General features: G+C 32.7%; 1 long non-coding RNA gene across 1 annotated transcript; it reads right to left on the bottom strand.

The window, feature by feature from the left end:
- Positions 1-15,630: 15,630 nt before the first annotated feature.
- On the bottom strand, positions 15,631-20,305 carry LOC124888853. Its single transcript, XR_007047628.1, has 4 exons — positions 20,161-20,305; positions 19,969-20,079; positions 16,005-16,062; positions 15,631-15,909 (listed from the first exon to the last, which is right to left on the bottom strand). It is a non-coding gene; the product is annotated as an uncharacterized LOC124888853 (long non-coding RNA).
- Between the last annotated feature and the right edge of the window lie 998 nt (positions 20,306-21,303).

Here is a 21,303-nt window from a genome sequence, read left to right as displayed (position 1 = left end):
ATATATATATATATATAATTATATACTAATTTATAAAATATATACACATGTATACGTTAAATATACACATCTATAGAAGATATATACACATGTATACGCACCATTCAATGTATATATATATTAATACTAATAAAATATACTATAATATATATACATTAAAATATATATAGATATAGTTATATACTAATTTATAAAATATATACACATGTATACGTTAAATATCCACGTCTATAGAAGATTATTCACATATATACACTCTATTCTATGTATATGTAATACTTTAAATTAGATATACTACAATATATATACATTACAATATATATATAAGTATATATAGTTATATACTAATTTATAAAACCTATACACATATATACGTTAAATATATACGTCTATAGAAGATATATACACATGTATATGCACCATTCAATGTATATATACTACTACTAATAAAATATACTACAATATATATACATTACAATATATATAGATATAGTTACATACTAATTTATAAAACATATACATATGTATACGTTTAATATACACGTCTATAGAAGATATATTCATATATATACACTCTATTCTATGCATATGTAACACTTTATATACTACAATATATATACATTACAATATATATATATATTTATATATATATATATATATATATATATATATATATATATATATATATAGTTATATACTAATTTATAAAAACATATACACATGTATATGTTAAATATACACGTCTATAGAAGATATATTCACATATATACACACTATTCTATGTATATGTCATACTTTAAATTAAATATACTACAATATATATATACATTACAATGTATATATATATTGTTATATATTAATTTATATAACATATGCATATGTATACGTTAAATATACACGTCTATAGAAGATATATACGCATGTATATGCACCATTAATGTATACATACTACTACTAATAAAATATACTACAATATATATACATTGCAATATATATATATATACATAGTTATATACTAATTTATAAAATATTTACACATGTATACGTTAAATATACACATCTATAGAAGATATATACACATGTATACACACCATTCAATGTATATATACTAATACTTATAAAATGTACTACAATACATATACATTACAATATATATAGATATAGTTATATACTAATTTATAAAACATATACATTTGTATACATTAAATATATACGTCTATAGAAGATATATTCACATATATACACTCTATTCTATGTATATGTAATACTTTAAATTAGATATACTATAATATATATACATTAATATATATATATATATATATATATATATATATATGTAGTTATATACTAATTTATAAAACATATAAACATGTATACGTTAAATATACACGTCTGTAGAAGATATATACACATGTATATGCACCATTCAATGTATATATACCACTACTAATAAAATATACTACAATATGTATACATTACAATATATATATATATATATATATATATATATATATGTATGTATATATATATAGTTATAGTTATATAGTTACTTGGTGGGGGTTTTATTCCTGTTATGATTCCGTCTTCCGTGTTCCATGTTTTATTACGAATCTGTGTGCTTTCCTTTGCTTTCCTCTGTTTTATATTACTTATGAGTGCCGTATTTATGTTATGTAATCTGCTTCTGTGCTTTACTATGTGTTTGTGTGGTATCTCGTGTCTTGAGCCGGGGGTCTATCGGAAATAGACTTTCTACTTCATCAGAGGTAGAGGTATGGACTGCGTACATCTTACCCCCCCAGACCCCACTAGGTGGGAATACACTGGGTTTGTTGTTGTTGTTGTTGTTGTTGTAGTTATAGTTATATACTAATTTATAAAACATATACACACGTATACATTAAATATACACATCTATAGAAGATATATACACAAATTTACAAAACGTATGCTACTTAATATAATAACTTAATAATACTTGGAAGTAAATTAATAAAATATTAGAAGTAAGTTTTTAATTTAAAGTAGAAAACTAGAAATTCAATTTAAAATTTTTTAAAATCATTAAATGAAAAAATATAAAAAGTAAGGACTAAGGAGTGAATGAATTTGGGGAATTTTATTGATTGCAAGATGATCCAAAATTTATAATTACATAAATTTAAAAACTCAAAAAAAAAAATTAAATTCGGGTCGGGCCGGCCCGGGCCGGTTAACCGGCGGGCCTGGACCAGGCTAGGTTCGGGTCGGGTTAATCGGGCCCAAATTAAAAAAGTAACCGACCCGGGACCCGAAACCCTAAAGCCCTAGGGCTTACCGGGTCGGGTCCTTTAAGTGGACCGGGTAGAGCCGGATCAGCCCGGCCCACTTGACAGGCTTACTCTGAGCCGAATCGATTACTACCTCATATGTTAGACTAATACCTTAATTGATTAATTTAGGACTAGGGTACTAATACCTTAATTGAATAGTGTGGGACTAGGGGTGAGTTCTCATAGGGTCAACTACAACTTCAATTGAGTCTTTTGTTAATTGCATAATGAGATGGTACTGTGTTCCTCCTGATAGAGTCGTCGATCGATCACTTTGAGCCGAATCGATTCTTACTACCTCATATGTTAGACTAATACCTTAATTGATTAATCTAAGAATAGGGTACTAATACCTTAATTGAATAGTCTGGGACTAGGGGTGAGTTCTCATAGGGTCAACTACAACTTCAATTGAGTCTTTTGGCAATTGCATAATGAGACGGTACTGCATTCCTCCCGACAGAGTCGTCGATCGATCACTCTAAGCCGAATCGATTCTTACTACCTCATATGTTAGACTAATACCTTAATTGATTAATTTAGGACTAGGGTACTAATACCTTAATTGAATAGTCTGGGACTAGGGGTGAGTTCTTATAGGATCAACTACAACTTAAATTGAGTCTTTTGTCAATTGCATAATGATACGGTACTGCGTTCCTCCCGACAGAGTCGTCCATCGATCACTCTGAGCCGAACCGATTCTTACTACCTCATATGTTAGACTAATACCTTAATTGATTAATTTAGGACTAAAGTACTAATACCTTAATTGAATAATCTAGGACTAGGGGTGAGTTCTCATAGGGTAAACTATCGATTAATTTAGGACTAGGGGTGAGTTCTCATATGGTCAGCCACAATAGATGGCAGTGCCTATTTGATAATTTACAACATATGGGTAATCTGTTGTGACATATGACAATCCATTTGATAATTTACAACAGATGGATAATCTGTAGCAATAGATAACTTAATCTGTATGATAATTTACATTAGATTCGTAATCTGTAGTTACCTAATCTGATTGATAATTTACAACAGATGAGAAATATGACGCAACATGTTGAACATTTGACAATTTCAATTGAGTTCATATGTTAGACTAATAGTACCTAAATTGATTAATCTAGGACTAGGGGTGAGTTTTCACAGGGTCACCTCCTAGAGTACTCGGTCAACTACAACTTCAATGTTTTTATACAATTTCAATTGAATTACCCTTTTGGCAATTGCATGATGAGAGGGTTAAAAATTACGCATATATTTTATGATTTTAAAAATAATTAAGATCATTTCGGACCAAATTAACATTTTCAAAACTACTTGTTATTCTATTCCAAAATACAAATCAACCCACACAAAATATTTCATCATTTCAAATCTCGAGGTCTGGCTCTTTCTCTCTCATTCTCACTCAACAATACAGTACAGACAACAACTACTGAACAAATTTGTTCAACCCTCCACAACAGATCACTTTTCTTATCATTTTCGACCACATAGGTGTTATTTTCGACTTCATTCTTGCTTGTATCAATCATTTTCTTTATTTTCATAGGCAACAGAGTTCGAGAAGTGCTCTATATTTGTTTTTTTTTTTCTAAAAAATAAGGGTTTTTTAGTTAATGATGAAAAATAAAACTTTTAGTTGTATTATCTTCGAGAATGGATTTACAATTTTGATTTTTAATGGTAAAATCATAGGAAGAACTCAAGAAATCCCTAGTTTCCATCGCAGTGTTTCGTTGACTGTCGTGGTATAGTTTGATGGTGTTTGTGGTATTAGAGTTGGTGGTGGTGTTTGTGGTCGTCGTGGTGGAACCGATGGTGGTATTGGTTGGTGATGTTTGTAGGTATTCGTGGTGTTTGTTTGTTTGTTCGCATTGGTTGGTGGTGTTTGTGGTGGTAGCTATTGGTGTGTCGGTAGTCATGGTGTTTGTAATTATTTTTTAAAATCTATGCATACATCAATTATAATGTAATTTTTATTTTTCTTTGTCTGTAGTTAAAACATGTCTCCCCAAAGAAAAGAAATTGAAAGTGGATCAATGCCTGACCATTAACAAAAAAAGGCTACAGTACAGAGGGATTCGGAGGAGCTTCCTGAACAATTTCAGTCAGGGAAAAGTAAAGCTGAGGAGAGATATAAAAACAACGTTGAGGGAGGTGGACAAGGGTCCGTAGATGGTGATGAAGAAAATAAAAGTAAGAAAGAGGAGGAATTGGAGAGTCAGAAAGAAAAAGAGGATGATCATCAACATGATGATAATGGATCACCGACGGGGCGAGAGTTAATATCAACATCCCTGCATGATCCCGTCAAAACTTTTAGTATTGACAGGTTTCAAGTTGCGATGCTGATAACTGACCCAGAAGGAAAACAAATAACTGTCAAATTGTACTTAAATGTTAGATGGGGAAATTTTTTTGAACATTTTATGAAAATTATGAAGAACGAAAACATAGGCGGACTTTTTAAGAAGAGCTGCTTTGGACGCTTTCTCGAGCTGCCTGAGGACTCCTCTTCCCGTATCCATTTCCCTATGACGATGGTATATGGTCTTCCCAAGTGCAAGATTAAGTACGCATGAGATGATAAAGATCAGGAGGAGGGGGGGGGGGCAAAAAGAAGATAGATAAAATTTGGATCAACTACTGTGGTATGCCTGTTTGTTTTGGCTTGCAAGAGTTTGTCATAGTAACGGGCTTGAGATGCCATCGTCCAGAAGGACCACCACCCCTCAAAAGATTCAAGGCAAGAAAATGCAAGGAAAAAATAGATGGGTTATTTGACATTGCTCGACGTGGCTACAAAGCATCAGATTTGTTGACAGATCTCAAGGAAACCATACCAAAGCAGTACAGGGAGCAATTGTTCTTAGTTTGGTTTGCCCATTTGATTATATTGGCAAGATACGTCAACAAGGTCATAGAAGATGATTTGTTGGTGTGTGCTGAGAATTTTGATAAATTCAACAATTATTCCTGGGGATATGACAGCTTCTACTTGACTGTCCAATATTTACTGACAAAGCTATCCTCAGGGACGACCACATTATACGGCTTTTCTTGGGCTTTCATGATAAAATTAATCACTAATTTTACTCATCCATTAATCTATTTTGAAAATAGTTATTATGATTTTTTTTTGCTTACTTCCTGTTTACATTTTTTAGGCTTGGGCATTTGAAACCATTCCTCTCCTCCGAAAGCAGTTAATGGATTACCCGGATGAGGTTTCTCATCCAAGGATGTTTAGGTGGTTGGCTGCAAAGAAAAACACCAACATTAAGGAGGTTGATCTCTTTAACCCTCCGAATGATGCAATACGTCTTCTTCAAGTAAAATAATTCTACTCAAAGATAAGAAAGATATTGAACAAATGTTATATCTGTGCAATAGATGTTATATCTGATGCACCAGATGGGACATCTATTGCGACAGGGTATATCTTGCATCAGACTACCCATCTGTTGCTTTGGTTCTTTGAACTCGACTCCTAAAAGATTAACCATCTACTGCAAATTATGCAATAGATGTTTAATCTGATAACATATTATTTATCTGTTTCAACGTACAGATCATCTGTTGCATAACAAATTACCCGTCTTGTGCAACTGTTGCAACAGATAATTGATATTTTGCATCAGATTATCCATGTGTTTCTCTGTTTCTCTGAACCAGACTCAAACAAATTTTAACCATATATTGCAAACTATGCAACAGATGGGTCTTTTTTTTTAAAACATAGCCCAACTGTGAAAATTATTATATTATATAATTTAAATGCATCTGTCTTTTTTTTTTACAGGTTATGCATCCATGGATCGTGCCTACTGAGAAGGAATCGGTGATGACTTCTTATATTACTCTAGGTCATGTTGATACTATAACAGACCCAACGGTGAAGTTAATAAAGAAGGAATTGGCTGGATCAACAGCCATAAGAAGAGTAGTTAGGCACGGTCAGCCTAATGTTGAGGCTCTTCATGACCAACCTTTTACTAAGGTAGATCCGGGTATTTCTTCTGGTGGAGTTGTTGGTGTTGGTGGAAGGCATGCTGATGCTGCTACCACTCGTGATGATGAGCATGTTGATGCTCAAGAAAGAATAAATATGTTTGAAAACACCCCTTTTCGCCCTTACACAGGTCCCTCTCACCCCTCTTCACCCTCGTGTTCTCGTTGCGAATGCGATGAGTGCAAGGACAGATAGGATAAACTCTTTGAAAAAGTGGAGGCTATCTCTAAAGCTATCGAGGAATTATAATACAAGAGGTGTTTCATACCATCCAAGAAGGTGAGGGAGCTATACACTCCTACAACGTTGGTTAGGATAAAGAAAAGAGCAATTAGAGACGTACTCTCCACTCAGAAATCAAAAGAAATTGCAATTCCTCCCTCTTCAAAAGCTATTGAAGTTCAGGGGCCAGTCAAGAAGGTGGATATATACATGGAACTTGGCACCGAAGAGAAGAGGGATCTGCGACAGGCCAAGAATGCTAATCCAGGCGTACCAGATTACCCCAGGCCTTCCTTTTCCCCCCAAGACTTCCAAACTATGACTGATATGTGTATTCCGTACGAGGACAAGGCAAGTTTACTTTTCCTAACCTATCCCTTCTAATATACCCCATGAAGAAAAAGCTACGCAACAGATTTCACATCTGTTGCAATAGCTGGGTATACTGGTGCAACTGGTAGTGGTTCTGTTGCAACTTATTATCCATCTGCTGTATAAGTTACATTGGATTATTAATTCAGAGAACCCTATGCAACAGATGGATCATCCATTACATCTTTACAATTACTAACCTATTTAAAAATTGACTTCTTATCTCACAACATGTTGACCTAATTCTCTGCCTCATGAGGAAAAGGTAATTAATGTACTGGGAAGCTTATAATGCTACCGATAGAATAATGGACCTCGACTTCTGCAATAAGCTCAAGGATAGGTACGATTAACTCAATGAAGAGGCGTCAGCCCTTGGCGTGGGACTTGATTTTTTAGTTCCTACATTAGTCTTGGATGAAGAAGAAACGTTAAGATATATTAGAGGGGACAGGTCAAATCCACACGGAAAGAGCTGGACTGAGGCAAAAAGGATTCTTGCAGTCATTAGCATGAACGACATGCGTTATCGGGTTGTTGAGATACTATTCGAGGAGGGAAAAATCAATGTTTATGACTCCAACGTACCTCTCATCGACGATTTTGATCTTTTTCTCCTCGTGGATCCACTGATGGTGCTGTTGCTCATCTTGTATAGGGAGAGTAAACTGATGAATCATTTGCAAAAGAAAGTGTTGATGAAGAAATCATGGGATTTTAAAGGTCGAAACAGAAGAATGATCCTTCCAAAAGATGATGCTACTAAAGGGAGCGGCTCGCACGCTCTTGCACAGATCGAATGTTTGCTGACCGACATAGAAATAGCCGAGCCAACGACTTTTTTGTGCGACAACACTGTGGCAAACCTGCAAGAGGTCTGGGCTTATGGGGTACTAACTGGACGCTTGAAGCCTATGTATATAGAAGAGCCTATGAAATAGAAATTTTTAATTTCAAGTCACCCTTCACTTTATTACACGTACATGTAGTGGAAATAATTTTTTTCTGATGAAAGTTAAGTTTTTTATAATGCAATAGATTAGATTGTAAATCTGTTATAAAATATCTTTAATCCGTTCTGGCAGATAATTTATCTATTGCAATAGGTTGGTCATCTGTTGCATTACAGCGATGTTATTTCTATGAATAATCTAATAATCTAAGTCTAATTTGTTGCAACAGTGGGAAGACCTGTTTGATAATTTATAATAGATGACCTAAATTTTACAACATATGCCTAAATCTTTTTGATATTTTCCAACAGTTATGCTTGAATATCCATGTGCTCGACAACACCAAACCAGTAGCAAATATACACGCCACCATAAAAATTTAAGCAATTAGGCTTGAATATCTATGTGCCCAACAACACCGAACCAGTAGCAATAACGACAACAATGTAGTATCTTCTTGCTCGATTTTGTTTCTCTTCAGAAGCCTTGACTTTGTTTAACAAACTTCAGATTACATGATTTGCTTGTGAAGGGTGTCGTTCTTCATACCAATCAAAGTAATCACATCCATCCAATTTCTATAAAAAAGAGAACACAATTACAAAACAATTACAAGTCAATAATTAATCAATTAATTAAATAAAAAAAATATTACCTTTGAAATCTTACAAGTAAAAAACCTACGACCTGGACTTTGTTGAGTCCAAAAAGTCTTTCACAGAGCTTCATGACCGCACTTACAATATCGAAAATCTTTATCACATTAAACAGTGGAAGATGCGCTCGACATTGTCAAGCTCAGTTGGAAAAAAAGGAAAGATATAATTTGAATAGATAAAAGAAGATGACGATGAAGTAAAAGATTTGAGAATTTAGGGTTAAATTTTAGGAGGAAGATTAATATATAAGACAATGGAGGAAAAAAAATGACCGTTGGGGGCCAAGTGACGGCAAGTCAGTGAAATGTGTCAGACTGACACTGACACATTTGATGCCTATTTTATTTTACCTGTTTAAAATGAACACTGTCTACTTGATGCCTATCTTATTTTAGGTGTTTGAAATGAACACCGTCGATGGATTGCGCCTTTTTTATTTCAATTCAATTCACTTTAGCCTTTTTACAAGTAGTGACAATTTTTTATGTCCAACGAAAGTTGAAATGCAACAGATTCTTTATCCGTTGTAACAGTTATCCTACCTGTTCTGACATATAGTTTATCCGTTGCAATAGGTTGGTCATCTGTTGCATTATCTTGATGTTTTTATCTATAGTCCATCTATTGCAACAGTAGGAAGACCTGTTTGATAAATTTCAATGGATCACTTACCTATTGCAACATATGTCTAAATCTGTTTGATTTTTCCAATAGATGTGTCATCTGTTGCAACAGATACATTATCTGTTATAATATTTGAATCTAGTATTCCTTTTCAATTAATAAGTTCAAATCTAAGGAATAAATAAAATTCGTAGATAAAATAAAATAAATTAAACCCTTCATAAATTAGCTGAAATAAGTCAACGAATAGATGAAATATAAAAAATTATTATGGGCAGATCTCAACAAATACATCAACAAAAATTTAAGTTTACTGCCAAGGATTGCTTTGATTTGACAAGCTCAAGCTATAAAGATCTACTCAGTATGAGAAAGTTGTTCTTCATCCGGTGCTATGGAATTCGGCTTTGCTCGTCGTGGATCTTTATTATCGCTTATGTACGGTTTCTTCGATTTCTGTTCTTCGTATTTCCATAAAAGAGTAGCATATTATCAATACTGTTCAGCAGTAGCTTCTTCTACATCCACCTGGAAAGCCAGAATTGGTCAATGCTAATCACGGAGATACAACAAAATGGAAAAGGATAACTCATCTCTTCTAGCAAATCAAACAGGTTTTCCTCCCGTTTTAAATTTTTCCAAACAGATTATATTTTTGTTGTAATGATGAATCAATTGTTGGGATAAATTTCTACATGAGAAAGACCCTGTGTGATAATTTCCAATGGATGAATCATCCGTTGCAACATATGAATCATTTGTTGCAGCATATAGATCGTCTGTTGGTACAAATAAAAGTGGTACGAAGACATATACGAGACATATATTGCACCAGATAAAGTATCTGGTGCAATAGGTTAGTCAACTGTTGCAACAGATGTATATATCTGTTTGATAATTTTTAGCATATGTGTCATCTGTTGAAACAGATATGTGTTTGTTTGTTTTGTCAGTTGGAAGACATATAATATATTCACCTTCAGCTCATGCTGCTCTCCTTTGGATATTGTACGTTGCTTAGTGCAACACAAAGACAGAGGAGTTGCAATTTTGCTTTTTTGGATGCTTGATAATGCCCTGGAAATCACTCTCCTCCTCTTAGCCCTAATCTCTAATGGAGCGGATGGAAATAAAATCCTCTTTGATGGAATGAGACCCCTCTTAGATGTCAATTCCTTTACAGAAGCAGTTAATGCATTAATAGCATTAATCACTACATCATATTTCGCCCTGCAATCTTGACATTTGCATGCAGAACATTCACTGGGAGAGGTAAAATTTGTATAACCAGTATGATCATACTCATAATGGTTTGCTTTAAATACTGTAAGAGGAGCATCATTAGCACCAACAGCAGCACCACTACCACCACCAACAACTCCATCACTACTAAGACCATCAACAACAACAAGCCCACCCTCCAAAATTATTTTTCTTGTAATGGCTGTTGCTCCAAACAATTCCATTTTTATTCTGTCGATGAACTTAGGGTCCGATAAAGTTTGCACAGATCGTAAAGTAAGAAAAAATGGCATCTTCAACTATCGATTGGTCGGAACTAGCGACAGATGCACAATCTAACATAAATCATTACATATATTAGAATGATGATTAGATCATTAAAAAAATCATTAATTAAAAGGAAAAATTAATTATAATTATACTTACTGCATCCTTTGGGGTGTTGAAGAGATCAAGAAATTTTGCACTTTTTTCAGTTTTGGCTGACAATCATCTCAAGATTCTTGGACAGGAAACTCCTTCCTGGTAGTTCACTTGTTGTCTCAAATAAGGAATGGCTTCAAACGCCCAAACCTATAAAATAACGCTAATAAATCAAAACCATTATTGAGCAAAAAAAATGAATGATATCATAATAAAAGAAAGAAATATTTACCATGAAAGCCCATGGGAAGCCATATAAGTTGACTGTCTTTGGCGCTAACGGAGTCAACAAATATTTGACAGTCATTTTGAAACTTTCATACCCCCAAGGATAGCTGTTAAACGCATCAAGATCCTCAGAGAGCTTTATTAAACCGAGGCTTATGTTGTTGTTAACGTCTTTCGCCCAAAGAATATTATGTACAAACCAAACCAAGCACAATGACTGCTTGTGATTCTTTGAAAGTCCTTTACCTTTCAAAGCTTCTATCAAATTTTGTTTTTGAAACTTGGACCAATAATGGACACCAGGTCATCACGATCACACGACTTGCCTTTGCCTTTTTTGGGTGTGCGGGGTATTTTTTTGGGTTAGAATAGGTATAACTTGAGAAAGAGGATAACATTTTAGTCCAGTAACTATGACAAACTCCTTCTAACCAAAACAAACAAGCATGCAACAGTAATTTATCCATACCTCATCCATCTTATCTTTGTTTTCGTACATAAACCTACGCTTGAGAAGTTCATATATCATTTTCATTTGGAAACGAGCGTTGTTGTCCTCTGGCAAATCAAGATATTTTCCAAAGTAGCTATCCCTAAAATAAACATCCAATCTTTGTTCTCAAAGTATTTTTCTGAAGGCGTCGAAAGATTTTTCGATAGCTGACTTAACCACGAAATCACCCATAAAAATCTGCGGCACCATCGCACTGCATTCTTACAGGATAACAATCAATGCTGAAGGCTTTGACCAGCTCTTCAGTGGAAGGGCTATTGGCATCTGCATCATCTCTTTTGAAACATCCCTCCTCTCCGTGTTCATCATATTCTGCTCCCGATTGAGATAATGCTTGTAAAGCAAGCTCATAGAGTGGTGGATGTAGCCTAATTGTTTCACTTATTCCTTTACTTGGACTTGATTCGATTTCTATTCTTTTAGGAACCATATTATCTAAAATTAGCAGGAACATAAAATAATATATTATTGTTGATTAATGCATTATTAAAAAAGGATAACAGTAAATCAAACAAGCAAAATAGTAAAATAATAGTTGCAACAGATCATCAATCTGTTGCACCAGGTAGTATATTTGTTGCATCATATAACCAAACTGTTCAGCGGATGAGTAATCTGTTGCAATAATACAAAACATATCACCCATTTTTTAAGACAGATGAATGGTCTGTTCAATAAATCATACAACTGTTATGACATCATCTGTTGCAACAAATGAGTGATCTATTAGAACAGTTAAATAATCTATTATGACAATACAAAATATATCACTCATCTGTTGAGAAAGATGAATGGTTCGTGCAACAGATCACACATCTGTTGCAACATATGGGTGATCTGTCAGAACAGTTAACTAACCTACAGCAATGGCTGAGTAATCTTTTATGAAAATACAAAACATATCACTCATCTGTTCAGAAAGATGAATGGTCTGTGCAACAGGTCACACATTCGTTGCAACATATGAGTGATCTGTTGGAACAGTTATCAAACGGTCAATATTGTTTAGATTTCTTCCAACATAGGATCGTCTATCGCGGCAGATGAATGATCAGTTGGAAAAATTAAGTCTTGGACATTTCCTGTAGGAAGAGTTGATGGGATTTTATCCAACAAGAGGTTCATCTATTGCATCAGATCATTAATCTAATGGTTCTTCCATTGCACCAGATGGTTAATTAGTTGCATCAGATTTTTTATCCAATGCTTAATCTGTTGCAACATATGGTAAAACTGTTGCATCAGATAGTTAATCTGTTGCATCAGATTATTAATCTGTTGCATCAGAATTGTAATCTGATGGTTCCTTTGGTGCATCAGATGGTTGATCTGGTGTCTCATATAATAAATTTGTTGCATCAGATGATTAATATGTTGCACCAGATGGGTAATCTGTCGGAGGAAACAAAAAACAATAGCACGATTTTGTTTAACAAAAAACAACAATTTTACCATTTTTACCAAGAACAAGAACAGAACAAATCAAACCAAATTATCATTTTGTTTTTATAAACACAAACAATAAAAGGCCATTTCAAACCGCATTTCAAATTAGTGCAACAAATATTGAAATTGTTAACCAATACTATAAGAGAAGTTGGCTCAAGTTCCCCGTTTTCTTCAAAACTAAAAAGGCCATAAATTTTTACCTATGAAAGAAGAAAAAGAACGATGAAGAATTCAAATATGTTGTGGCCGGAGAGCAAGGCTGTCATGTCGATTAAAGGTTGAAGTCGAAAAAGAACTCGAAGCCCAACTATTTGTAGTTGAATATTGAAGTCATCGAGGATTGAAATGAGAAATTTGTAGAATAGTTGGTTGGGAGAGAATTGAGAGAAGCTGTCGAGAGAGGGATGAGAGATAAGTTGATTGAATTGAAGAGGGGAACTCGAAGCCCAACTATTTGTCGCCGGAGGTAGAAGTCGTCGGGGATTGAAGGGAGAAAAGAGGGGAACTCGAAGCCCAACTATTTGTCGCTGGAGGTAGAAGTCATCGGGGGTTGAAGGGAGAAATTTTGCAGAACTGTTGGTTGGGAGAGAGTTGAGAGAAGCTGGAGAGAGAGGAGAGAGTGGTTGACTTGGATTGAAGAGGGGTGTGGGTTGGGTTAATTTGTATTTTTGAAAAGATTAGAAAGTTTTAAAAATATTAATCAAGTCCACAATTAACTTAATCAAGTTTCCTAATGATGTTTGACCCTAACTGTTGGTCAATGTCACCAATCCTCCATTCAAGACTTAAAAGACACCTTTCCTTCAATTTTCTCAACTTACTTAGCTTAAGTCAAAATATTTTCTGAAAAATATATTATTGAGGATCATAGCTGCTTATCCTGCTAGCTTAATTCAAAATAATACTTAGCTTAATTCAAAACATTTTGAACTCATTTTTTTTTTTTGAGAAGGTAACATTTTCTGAACTCAAGTTATTTAACCACCTTGAAATTAAGGGAATGATGAAAATAAAGAAAATCAATGGAGTTGTGTTTAAAGTTTGTCTAGATTCATTGTATTTGAGTAGGTAATTTTATAGGAATATCTAACTTTGTTAGGTGTAGAGAGTAAACACTTACTATGTTGTATGTAGGCTAAAGTTTTTATATAAGCCGCCTTTCTTGTACAATGTTACTTGTCAAGTTATACTTCTCTTGTTATAAAAAATAAAGTTATGCTTCTCTCATGTAATTGGATCATTTTAATGTATATGCAAAATGTTGGTGAACCAATGTGAATGTTGTACAGTGTTAAAAAAGCAAAAAATGCAAAAAAAAAAAAACTCTTAAGGTCCTTTAGGGCTTTAAACGCAAAATGCAATAGAGTGAGATCTTATTAAAAAGGGGCTCAAATGAAGAAAAAATACAAATATGTATGTGTAGTCCAAAATTAATAATCATAAGCACAAATGATAAAATATATGGCCAAAGAAATTGAAAAAATATGATAAAATGAAATATCAATTGTTTAGTGTCACATCTTTGGAATAACACTCATTGGCAAGAAAAAATATGCCTTAGAGATTTGATGACGGCACTAAAGCGCCCATAAATGCTCAAACATGTTTTTCACCTTGCTTCAGGGTATAAGCGTGCTTTGACAACACTAATGTTGTAGCTATTTGCATATGCAATAATGTTGGTGTTCACCAACTATATCAAATATCTCTTAAATATGTAAAATGATTTATCTATGCCAAATAAAAGCCAGTAAAGTTAGAAATGTTGGGTATGTAGTTGTGAAAAGAAACTAGTAGTTTTAAAATGTTGGCTTTATTAGTTTTTGTGGGTCACGAGCATGTAACTTGTTTTGAATTTGTCATTATATACAATCCACATAAGTGCTAGCGGCGCAACTTCCCATGCCTTGCATCGTCTCTTCCTTCTTCTAAAGGCTTGGCTAAATATAGTTTCTATCACAATGCTCGGCATCACCCACACAAAATTGAACCATCTAACGATTTATCACTTTAACACAAAATGTTACGATGGGATTGATTTCACGATGGGATTTGTAGACCGGTCGGCTTTGTTGTATGGAGCGGAGTGTTGACCAGTCAAGAATTTCCATATCCAAAAGTTGAAAGTGACGGAAATGAGAATGTTGCGGTGGACAAAAAATACATTGTTTAGCCACGGTTTTGATACCAAAATCGTGGCTAAGTAGTCTTAGCCACGTTTCATTAGCCACGGTCACTAGAGTGCGCATAAAGGGCGTGGCAACGAAATTAGCCACGATTTTAGCCTCCGTGGTAACATTTCGTTAGCCACGGTTCTCCCATTGGTAAATTTGAGTTAAATAAAAAAATATATATTTGAAATTTTTAAATAGCCACACCAAAATCGTGTCTACTTTAAGACATAATTAATTCATCTAATATGTTAACCACGGTTCAAACCGTGGCTAAATTACATAATTTTTTTTTTAAAAAAATATAATTATTTCTCACAAATCTTGGTACCAATATATTTAGTTGATACACATTCACTAATTCACTCATATAATATACAATTGTTATAACAATCAAAGTTTACAATAATTTACTAACAAAATATAAGTTTCACGCTTTGAATATTCACAAAAGATACTACAATAATGGTAGTATAATGGAATGCAAAAAATTTAAGTACCAGATATATGGTAATTTCAAAATATAGTAAAGGCTAAAATGAATCTAAGTTGAAAGTAGGCAAGTCATTACTAATGTATTCATGAAGAGCCAACAGAAAAATGACTGAAGGTTTTAGTGCAACATCTCTATGAGAACTTGAATACTTGTAAATCACCTTTAACTTGTGATCTGCCTCTATGTGATAGCTAACCAGCAACTTAATTTAGAACAATATCTGGTACAAAAATAATTACAAAAATATAAATATATTAAAAAAAATTTGAGGAAAAGAACATAGAAATGACAATGACTAAATTTTGTTGTACTCACAGTAGCTGAGAATCTGAAAAGATCAATATGCAGCTCCAACATCTCGTTTCAAAAAAGACTGCATGTCGAGCAACATAAACTACTGAGAGAAGCAATCATTGATAAGCAATAGATTAACTACAAAAAAAAAAAAAGACACAACAGATCTTAAAGTAAGGAGAGCACAGAGTGTTTGCAGAACAATGAAAGAAATGAAAAGAGTAAGAGAACTCAGGTTCTTATTTAGAAGGGGAGTTGCTTTGTTTTTTGCTTCAAACATGTGCTAGCCATTTGATTCATTTTTTTGTCACCTTTAACTTCATTTCTAGTGACTCCTTTAAAACTAATAGTATAAAGGTTAGATGTGATTGATAAAATTATACTCGGAATCACCCAATTATCAGAAAAGAAAAACAAAATTTATCAAAACTTTAAGGGCCATAAAGAGTCTCAACACAACAACAGCAACGTACCCAGTATATTCCCACATAGTGAGGTCTGGGAGGATAAAGCGTACGCAGACCATACTAGAACTTTATATTTAACTAAAAGATACAGGTGACCAACAAAAAACTTATCTCTAAGATCTTCAAAGATCATATTATCTAGCTATATGATAAAGAAAGCTAATATGATATTCTCAAGACCTAACTTTTGATGTGCTCAGTGGTTGAATAAGTAAGCTCCAAAATGAAGTCATTTCCAAAATAGAATAAAGCATTTTGAACTAGATTAGGTAAAATATCAAGACAAACAGTACAAAACGGTTGCTCTGTATATCTTGCAGCGGAAGCTTAATCCCAAATTCAAATACGTTACTTCCCTACTACATTTTGCAACTCATCCTATTTAGCTTCAGAATCATGGCAGAATCTTAAGCAACAATATTACTATAAAATATCTTCTCCAAATCGTTCATCCATTTAGTCAATAATAAGTTAACCCGCAATTTCAAACAAACAAAGGAGATGAATAGATATAAATTTAAAACTTGTATTTGTTGCCATGGCATAAAAAGAAGCTAACATGTAAGAATCATTTCAAGTAAACTATGATTCATTGGAATACCAAATCTTGTCTCTTAGGTTCAATATACTTTCACATTACAGTGAAAGGTGTCACATTCCTTTTCTGCTCGAACGATTGGAGTCGAAGGATTTTTCCAATTAAAGTGACGGTATTGAATATGGATTATTTTATTTTATAGAGTCGTCACTTGAAATTGAGTTATGGTGTTCCAAGTCACCTTTTTGAATCCATCGTCAAAAGGAAATGACTCTTTATTATGGTCTGCGAAAATAGAAGACCGGGTAAGGAATTCTGTTGACTGAGAGAAAGGTGTGAGGCACCCCTCGAGTCCCATGTTCTAGCACGATCGCTTTTATTGACTTATCCTCACTTAAACTATTTTGATAATTATGTTGGGGCCTAGGTTCGCTCATTTTTTATATCTAAAATCTATCTATAACTCTTGTATTAAATCAGTGAAAATTAATTTTAGAAAAATATTTATCAAGGTGCATTATTGCATCCTTGAATTTTTAAATATTTCAGAAAGATGTGTACGCCGCATTCTTAATTGAGACGAATATTTTGAACGTGCCTAAAATTTACTTAACGTTAAAACTTTGGTTTGTCACTTATAAACTCATAATAATTTTATTTATTTAAAAGATTTCTTAATTTTAACAATAACCTTATGCAAAATTCGTTTAAGCAATTATTTAATTTAACCAATAATTTTATAAATTTTGGTAATGACCATAAATAAAAATGATGAAATAAGAAGGAAATAATATATAAAATTACTAATATTATGCTAATCTTATAATACTATACGTCTAGGAATTAAACGAAATCAAAATGAGATGACTTAACACTAATTGAAATTAGAATAAATTTATAATATTCGGAATATTTAAAATTTCATTAATAAATGTGAAAATTTAAAACCTCTTAAATTAAATTTATAAAATGTTTATTAGGATGAACCAATAGAAAAAAAATAAATATAAATAAATGAAAAATACACTAGAGATACTAATACTAAAACATTTTTTTATCTTTTTAACCACCCTTTATAATTCTCTAAGTTTTTCTGTTTGTGTGTGCAAAATATATATAGACAAGTATTATCAATTAGAATACTAACTTAAATAAATTCAATTGTGAGCAAATAAAATGTGTGTATTTATGTGTTTTAAGTTGATCACGATAAGGCAAAAGTGAATACGTGAAACATACACATAATGATAATTAATTTTGAATTTCTTATATGTTTTACACATTACGGAACTAAGAAAGCATTGAGTAAGATTAAATAAATTTTCGAATATCACAAAATATTGACTACAGTATATGTTAATTATCTCTCAAATGTTGTGTATGCATATGCACGTTATTTTTTTTTTTAATCTTTTTACATGCATGCATGATTCTCATATTATAGTTTATAAAATAATTATACACTAATTGCATGTCAACTAACACAATTTTTTACATATTAAAACACCAAGAATTTTAAAAATTATCTCATTTAAAATTTAAAATCAATCTAATTAACATTATTTCGAAAACAACTAATGAATTACAAATAAAGATACAAAGCATAAATTACATAAAAATAATAAACTAAACATAATAAATAATATAAGAAGCCATTGAACTAACTTTATACATACTTTGATTCACCACAAGACTTATAAAAATAATAATTCATGAATTGAATAAGAACCTGTGTAATAATTTAAACAAATGTGAGAATAGAACTACCATCACCGGAAACTCAAACAAGACTCCAAACTCAAACTCTAAGTTTGCTCTCTTTTGATTTTTTTTTTTTACAAAATCTCGTTCTTTGCCTCTATTTGTTTTTTTTTTTTTTTAAGTTTTTCTAAGTGTTATGGTTTTTCTCCCTTCTTGTCTGTGTGTTTGTCTTCTCTTGTTGTTTTCTTTTTGATTTAAATTTCTATTCTTTTTTTTTTTGGTTTCTTTCCGTGTCCTCTCTTGTGTTTTCTGTGTGTGTAATATATAGGGGTGTGGTGTGGGAGGTTGAGGAAGTTGGAGGAAAATTAAGGGGTGGTTGGGGTAGGTTAGAATAAGATAGAATTTTTTTTTTTAAAATTCAACTTTTTTTTTTTAAATGAAATAAAATAAAATAATATCCTAAAATTAACTTCATTTAGTTATTTATTTTTTAACTAAAATTTTATTTAAAATAAAATAATAATTAAAATAATATCAAATCAAATATAAATATTTAATACTGAAAAATATATATAATACACTCAGGGAGGGTCAAAAATCACGTGTCTACAAAAGGTATTGAATGATTCTTGACATTTCTTCAACATGAACTCTCAACCCTCCTATTCCACAACATCAAATTTCTTTTATTATGACTTTATAAATCAAAAAGTATTCGTAATGCACTTGTACATAAGCTTTGAATCTTAGCAAGGATTTCATAAAGTGTTATTCTCATTCCATATAATTTAATTTTCTTATTCAGCACACTTTCAAAAGTAAAAGATGACAAAGAGGAGAGGAATTCTCATAGAGTGGAGCAAGTGAATTTTCCTATTAGCACCTATTTTTCACAACCAGAAAAGGTTCGTAGCTGAACAAACTTAAGCTATTAACTAATACCTACAGATAATATAAGAGGATATCTAATGTAGAAAGAAATTATTTTCAATTTTAATACACCAAAAACTAAAAATGAACACAATACCAACAATCAACAACTAAAGATCTCTCAATACTATTAGCAGACCAAAAAAACCCTAAGGAAACAAAGAAATTGAACGAATAGGAAGATAATAGAAAGGAAAATTTCTTTCCAAAAATATTTGTTTTCTTAAATGAACACAATACCAACAACCACTTGTGGCCGGTTTTTCTGAATTTTTTTTTTTTTAAAAATAAAAAACAGCAAATGAAACAATACAATACAACAAAAACAACAACAAACCACATAACATACCTGGCGATCGTGAACATACTCCAGGAATGAAGGAACATCGGGATAATGAAATTGTTGTTGACTTTCAGCCGTTAGAAATTTTTGAAAGCATATTATATCACCATCCTCAAGCTTCACAGAAAAAGAACAAAGAATCATCATAAGAAGTGTATACTGGCGTACTATACACATTATGGTGTGATCTGGACATACCTGACTTGATTGAAAAGTGGATTTCTCGTCAATGTTATCACACATGACAACTCGTTCGAACTTTATTTCCTGAACACAGAAAAACGATTATGGGATTTTTACGCCAATTGTTATAATCAAATTCTTTAGACATATTCATGCGATATTACAGACTGACAATGCAAAACTGCCACTTGAATATATCAATGAACTAGTAAAACATGCAAATTATTTTCGTTCATGGCTGCTAGGTTTGCAGTATGCACTTCAAGGTTGCATAGTCATGGGAAGCAATCAGCAGCACAAGGTAAGAATAGAAATAAATAAGACAACTGAAATAAAAAACGGCTTCCGACATTGATTTGAATAGGACCTCATCAAAATCTTAAGATCCTATATAATCCAACCATTTGGGCCACTTATGTACTCTTTGCTTAAAACTCTTGGTTTACAGGGAAATACTTAGACTATAATACCAATTATTCAAATAAATTGAAAACAATAGCTGTCCACAAATCAACAATTATTAACAATCGAACAAAAAGGTGAAAGAAATTTTGCACAAATCGAAACCCTACACATCAACAATTTAACAAAAATTATGACCTGAAAATCTGAATAGCAGAGATTTATTACCTAAAAATGACCATTTTCTGCTGCAATTCAAAATAATTGAACTTTGAAACAGGGAAGTAAACGGAGTTTTGTAGAAAGTTTGGCTGCTGTAAATTTTTCCTCATTTTTGCTTTGGTAAAGGTGCTTTTGTTGAGAGAGACAATATAAAATCAAAAATAAAAATTATCTCAACCTAAATAAATGGGGGAAAATGAAAAAGAATGGGAGGGAGTGAAATTTATGTTCCCGCCTCATTTTTGCCACGGTATTTTAGTACCAATCCTTTAAACGTGGCTAATTTTATTTTTTTTTTGTTAAATTTGTCACGATTTTTTAAACCGTGGCTAAATAACTGTGGGTAACAAGCGATTTTTTGGTAGTGGGAGGACAAGATGTGAGAAGTGAAGTTACGTTGGTTCGGGCGCGTGATGAGGAGGGGCTCTGATGCTCCAGTTCGGAGGTGTGAGATACTGGCTATAGATGGTTTTAGGCGGGGTAGAGGTAGACCGAAGAAATATTGGAGGGAGGTGATTAGGCATGATATGGAGC

Source organism: Capsicum annuum, chromosome 1 (genome assembly GCF_002878395.1).
Source record: "Capsicum annuum cultivar UCD-10X-F1 chromosome 1, UCD10Xv1.1, whole genome shotgun sequence".
NCBI lineage: Eukaryota > Viridiplantae > Streptophyta > Magnoliopsida > Solanales > Solanaceae > Capsicum > Capsicum annuum.
This window is presented reverse-complemented; position numbering and strand designations above follow the sequence as displayed.